Here is a 6,004-nt window from a genome sequence, read left to right as displayed (position 1 = left end):
TTTGCTGTCGCGTGTGTCAGGCATGTTTCTTAAAGGTGTGTTGCATATAATCGTTGTTTGAGCGTTCTCTATGTCATACATGCCCGTAAAATCGTAGAATACTATTATAATATTAGAATGCATTCTTTTTGATGTGTGAGGTTGGGTCGCGAGCAGACACGGTGCAATCGCGATAAGTAATCGTCATCGATTACGACGATCACAGCATTTTCAAGTAATCGTAGTCATAGGCGCTGAACTCCAATTTTCCCTAGGTATGCGGGATCGGTGACTTCACAACGGGCTGGCGTGATAGTGTGTCAGAATTGACAAATGAGCCGACTTGCAAGCGTTCAATATCACTTGTATATGGAGATAAAATTACGATACTATTAAGCAGGCGCGTAGCCAGCCGGCCGCTTGCTGAATTGATTGAATTCATTTCAAAAGGTAGCATCAGTATAATATGGTCAAGTACATGCATCAATGCTGATAATACATCGATCGGATCAGCATCCTTCTGTAACGGACTCGCACGTACGATATATATATATATTCGACATATCACGCTACCATAAGATTACTAGCGAGTCCTCCGAATTCCGATATCTAAGTGTTGGAGGTTTACCTAGGCTCCTCCTCGCCACCTCATCCGCGTCAGCGGTGTCTTAAAAAACCTAAAGGTGGGCCGTGCTATAAGTCGGCAGTTACGGAAAATACAAAGAATATCGGCCTGGTGTAAATGACCAGAGTAGTCGACAAATACCATGAATACCCAAAAACAAACAAACTAGCGAGTCCGACTGTGCAGTCAAGCTCTCAATCTCCTGCAACATATTCGCCAACACGAGCGCCGGCAATCAGGATATTTCAATCACTCCGCCTCGAGAACAAACGAAAACACCTCTTTGGCGACGGCCAATTAACTAAGTTACAGGAATTATAATCACAAATGGAAAGTCTTTTCTGGACTCTATTCATTAGTGACTCTGATTTCAGAGGAGTCGGAAGTTTCGATATCAAGAGCCTGCAAGACATATTCTGATCGTCCTGTTTTAGTATCAGCGTTAATCAAAATCTATTACGCCGCTGTCTGTTCACGGTCAATGTGTATTTCATGTACGGTATCTGAGCCAGTCTGACACCACAATCAGACGCAATTACGTTAGGCTTACCATATTTTGGAAATCGAAAAAGAGGACACTTTTTCAGAAATCTGAGACTTGCAAGAATTCTCAAAAATCGGTGAATTTTTCGGACTGTGTCATCGGTTGACCAAAAAAAAAAAAGGTCATCTTTTCCGCTCAGAGCTCAAAATACCGTTTTTCTTTCCGTATTGCTAGGTGGATGACTAAGAAAAAAAAAAGGTATTTTTTCCGCCCAGAGCTAAAATCACCGTTTTTCACTCCGAAATACCCGCCGGAGCGTCACTTCTGTCCTAATTTACGGCATATCACTCGCAATTTGCTCTAAATCTTACCTAAATTTTCAAAAAAGAGGACAAAATTTTAAAAAAGAGGACAAAAGGGCGTCCTCCGAGGACACTTTCAAAAAAGTCAAGAAAGAGGACAAATCCTCTTGAAAGAGGACGCATGGTAACCCTAAATAACATAGGTCAACGATGGTATCGTGCGCACGCCAGCGATGGTATATTGTGCATGTGCACTAGGGCTGTTCAAAAATAACTTTTTTTTACGGATTCCAGCCAATCAATTATTAAATCGTCAGGTTACCCTAAAAAACGCTGCACATCAAATTTGGTTCAATTCTAACAAGTATAGGACTCCGCAGATCCAATTAAAAATTTTAATTTATTAGGGAAAATTTAAAATAAAATTTTCAAAATTTTCTGCCAACCCCATCAAATTGTTGAGCTGTCTTCAAAGACGATGCAAAACAAATTTGACTCAATTCCGACCAGTAGAAGCGGAGTTATATGAGTTTTTCGCTGATAAGTCTCGGATTATCCACCGATCCAGGATCAAATGGTTGGATAAGAAAAATATGTATTCAAGATACGTTTCCGTACAAGATATGCACAAACACAATTTTGAGATAATTAGGACAACAAAAAGATATCCGAACATGTCCTAAATATATCTCGTGTTTGCTAGAAAGTAGGCAAGCCGTTGAAATTTGAGGGACATTGACCGCTATGGAACTGATACATAAACTTGGCAATTTCTAACTTCCTCATATCGTCTAACTTTAGAACACCGAATCTTATGAGTAGCGTTTTATCAGTTGCACATCCAGGCCCCCGTGGGCTTCGGCAATGATAAGGATGATACGATGTTGCAGTTTTTGCAGTGGGTCAATCGTATTCTTGCAGGCAGCACCCCAACATGGAACTCCGTATTGTAACTTTGATAGAAATAGAGTGTTGAAGAGTATCAACAGAGCCCAGACAGGTAGAGTGTAGAGGCGGCGAAACAGACGACATACCTTCGATAGTTGTGGTTTGAGTGATAGTATATTTGACTTTTCCAAGACATGTCCGAATCCAGTAAAACGCCAAGGTATTTGGCATTTTTAGCGTTGGAAATTGGTTGGCCAGCTATGTCAACGGTTCTATCGCAGTGGTTCTTAACCTTAGCAAACGTGCGACGGTAGTGTTTTAACGGGAAATTGGCGATCTAAATGTACGCGCAATTCATTTTACGTGAATTATAATAAATAACCCACTACATTCATGAAAACATAAGTAGCAACGTCGCCGCGCAGCGCGACCAAAAATTTCGAGATTTGACATGTTCTGTGGAATGTTAATTTGCTCTGAATACTAATTAAGGATATGTCATACTACTACATCGTCTACTGCGAATAGGGTTCCGGTTTAAATCATTTTGCCTCTGATTAAAATCGATTTTAATCGAGTAATTAATTCAAATCATGATTTTTTTGATTTTTTTGGTTTTTTTACTCACAATAACAACAACAACACGAATAAAAGAAAATGCGATGAATGACGACAATGTAAATCAAGGTGATGAAGGATAACGCTCAAACTTTCATAATGTGGGGCTGTGAATCATCACCCATGTAGCTGAAAACGTTCAACCTATGTGGTAATCAGACATGGGGTAATCGCGATTAGTAATCGTAATCGATTACGACGATTACAGCATTTTCAAGTAATCGTAATCGCAATCGATTACATTCGAAAAAATTCCGAAGTAATCGTAATCGACTACTTGCCATATTTAATCGATTTCTTTGTGAAAGAACGATTACTTTTTAGTTGTACAAGGACTATAACATAAACTGAACAGGGTACATTCGTGACCAAGGAAGGGATATTATACCAGGCTCGTGATAGCACAAACGTCTGATTTTCCAATGCCATTGCTCATTATTACGTCAGAAGTAGCCTATTAGCTTTGCTCGTCATTGCGTAAGAAGTATCGACAGCAAATTGATATTCGATGTACGTACATTAGTGTGATTGTAAGAACACCCGCCGTGCTGCGGTTATCAACACGTTCCACACGCCAGTACCTCGCAGCAGGATAATTAATCACCACTCTGCCCAGTTTAAAATAGTAACTTGTGTATTGATGTTTGGTTATGCTTAGTTAAACGCAGTTTGGCAAGCAGCAGACTTATGTAGTACGTACGTAAACCGGACAAAGATTTGAAATTTTGTACTCGTCAAATAAAACATTACGGTTTCCACAACGAAGCATTGAAAGCCAACAGCAGCTGGTATATATCATAACCGTAACGGCATCTTACAGTACATTATCTGTATTAAGTTGAAGGCAAAATTTTATGCTCTCTTCATCTTATTCTCATATGACTCTACTTGAAACGGGCGCCAATCGTTATTTAAAAATTCTTTACTCAACATTGGGACCTGCCGCCATAGCTATGGGCTTATATATCATATTAGCGTGGGTTGTAGCTAGAATCAGGACCAAAACTGCAATTCGTCCCCCAGTCCAAACGTTGGTCATTGGCTCCCATAGGGTGATATTTTCAAGTTGAAGACTGAATTTCGTCTAAAATATTTGTAGTCCCCTTATATTCTTAATAATTTCAATTCTCTCTCTGCCCTCGATGTTCAGATTTACCTGTAGAGTTGGAGGCACGTAATTCATTATTATAACGTCCGGTATCTTGTTATATTACTTTAGTGTATGTTGTTAATTCGTGACCTCCGATCTGATATATAATCAAAATATACTGTTATATCCCAAACGTAGCAGATTAAAAGAAAAACTTGCGTGAGACGCACACACAAATTGGCATGTCTTTAATGCTCTATGGGTGCCCGGGTGGTATTTTCATTGTGGGCTCAGATTGGAATGACCGGACTATTAGTCACGCCCATCTAGCGCGGCTATTGACAATGAAAACATACCCTAAGTTTCGGCCAAGGTCTTTCTTTAGTAGCACACTTCGTGAAGCCGCGTGTTCGTCGAAACTACCTATGTCTTTTGGTGTGTCGCGGCACTGTATTGACTGGAGCTTAAATGCCTATTACTATGAATTAGGGTTGCTTTTAAAACAAAAATCAATTTAAAGCAAAAATGTTTAAAACAAGGCCCTTGTTTAAAACATGTTTTTTATTGTTTATTATTTTTTTGTTATTTTAAGCCATGACGTCACGAATGAGGATTGACATTGACAATTGAAAATATAGGGTAAATATAGTTCATTTGACAAAATATCTGTACTATAACTGCTGAACCCACTCTTTTGAGGGTTCCCACCTTCCCATATCGATGTGCGTCGGCTACATCGGGTGCTATTGTCCGTAGGTTCATACAACATGTTTTTCGTGAAGTATTTACACAATTATTGCATAATTTTACAACTTAAAAACCTCATTTTGTCTTTTTAAACGACTTTATTCAAAACATATTTTGAACAAAGTGTTTTAAACAACCATTTGTACTACTATAAATTATGTATGCTTTTTTGTTGAGGGGAAGACGTATGCATTTCAAACTCAAGCTTATCCAGAGAGAATTTTCAAGTTAATTTAATCCCTCGAAATTAGTCTATACTTTATGTCGGTCTACAAAATACTTTTGATTCCCCTTCGACCTCGCTCCTCACCCTATTGGGAATTTTGGGGTGCGGCAGTCATGGACCTGGGTGCGATATATCGTCTTCTATAAAAATGGGCAATAGGTACATTATGACGTAACAAGCAAATGACCCATCTTTTTAAAGAAAGTTTGTTATCTCATTAGGCCTTTTGAGCGCAATCCATATATTGTCTTCCAATATAACCTCTAAGATGCAAAATAAATGTAATCGTGAGTAATCGTGATTACTTTTCCAATGTAATCGTAATCGTAATCGACTACTTCCTGATTCTGCTGTAATCGTAATCGTAATCGTAATCGCGTCATTCAGGAGTAATCGTAATCGCAATCGATTACATTCATGAAGTAATCACCCCATGTCTGGTGGTAATGATGGGTCGTTAGAATCATCACTGATCTGTTCTAGTAGCGAAGAACATATTGATTTATCTCGGGACCATCCAATATAGTTTCATCTTCATCTTGATTGATGGATTGGTCTCTGCCAGCAAACTGTTGATCTTCCTGAACTCTTTATCGGCTTTGTTAGTACCATAGTCCATGAAGTGATCCTTCACTCGCAGCATCACTTCAAGATTTGCCTGTGGCAGGCAATCACGACTCTTGTTCGTAGTTGCGGCTGCATGACTGATGCCCACACATGATGCAGCATGTGCAACGGACGAAAGGCGAGTCTTGAAAGCTTTGGAGAACACCGGCATGATCCATCCAGAATAATGCTGGCTGATGAATTAGATATGGTACTGAGATACTCGATTCTGCATCGGAAATTCCTAAAAATCAAGGGAAGATAAGGGACATTCAGTGTGTGTGGAGTGTACACAATTATACTCACCAACTTTACAATCATAGTCAATCCAATTCATTGTTCGATTAGGTTACCAGCAGACTAATCATTGCATTTTGGTTCCATCTTTGAAAATAATCATTTTGCCAGGTCTCGAACAACTCTTTTGCGATTAATGTCC

Source organism: Botryllus schlosseri, chromosome 10, assembly GCF_051294905.1.
Source record: "Botryllus schlosseri isolate E-star chromosome 10, Bs_hap1, whole genome shotgun sequence".
NCBI lineage: Eukaryota > Metazoa > Chordata > Ascidiacea > Stolidobranchia > Styelidae > Botryllus > Botryllus schlosseri.
This window is presented reverse-complemented; position numbering follows the sequence as displayed.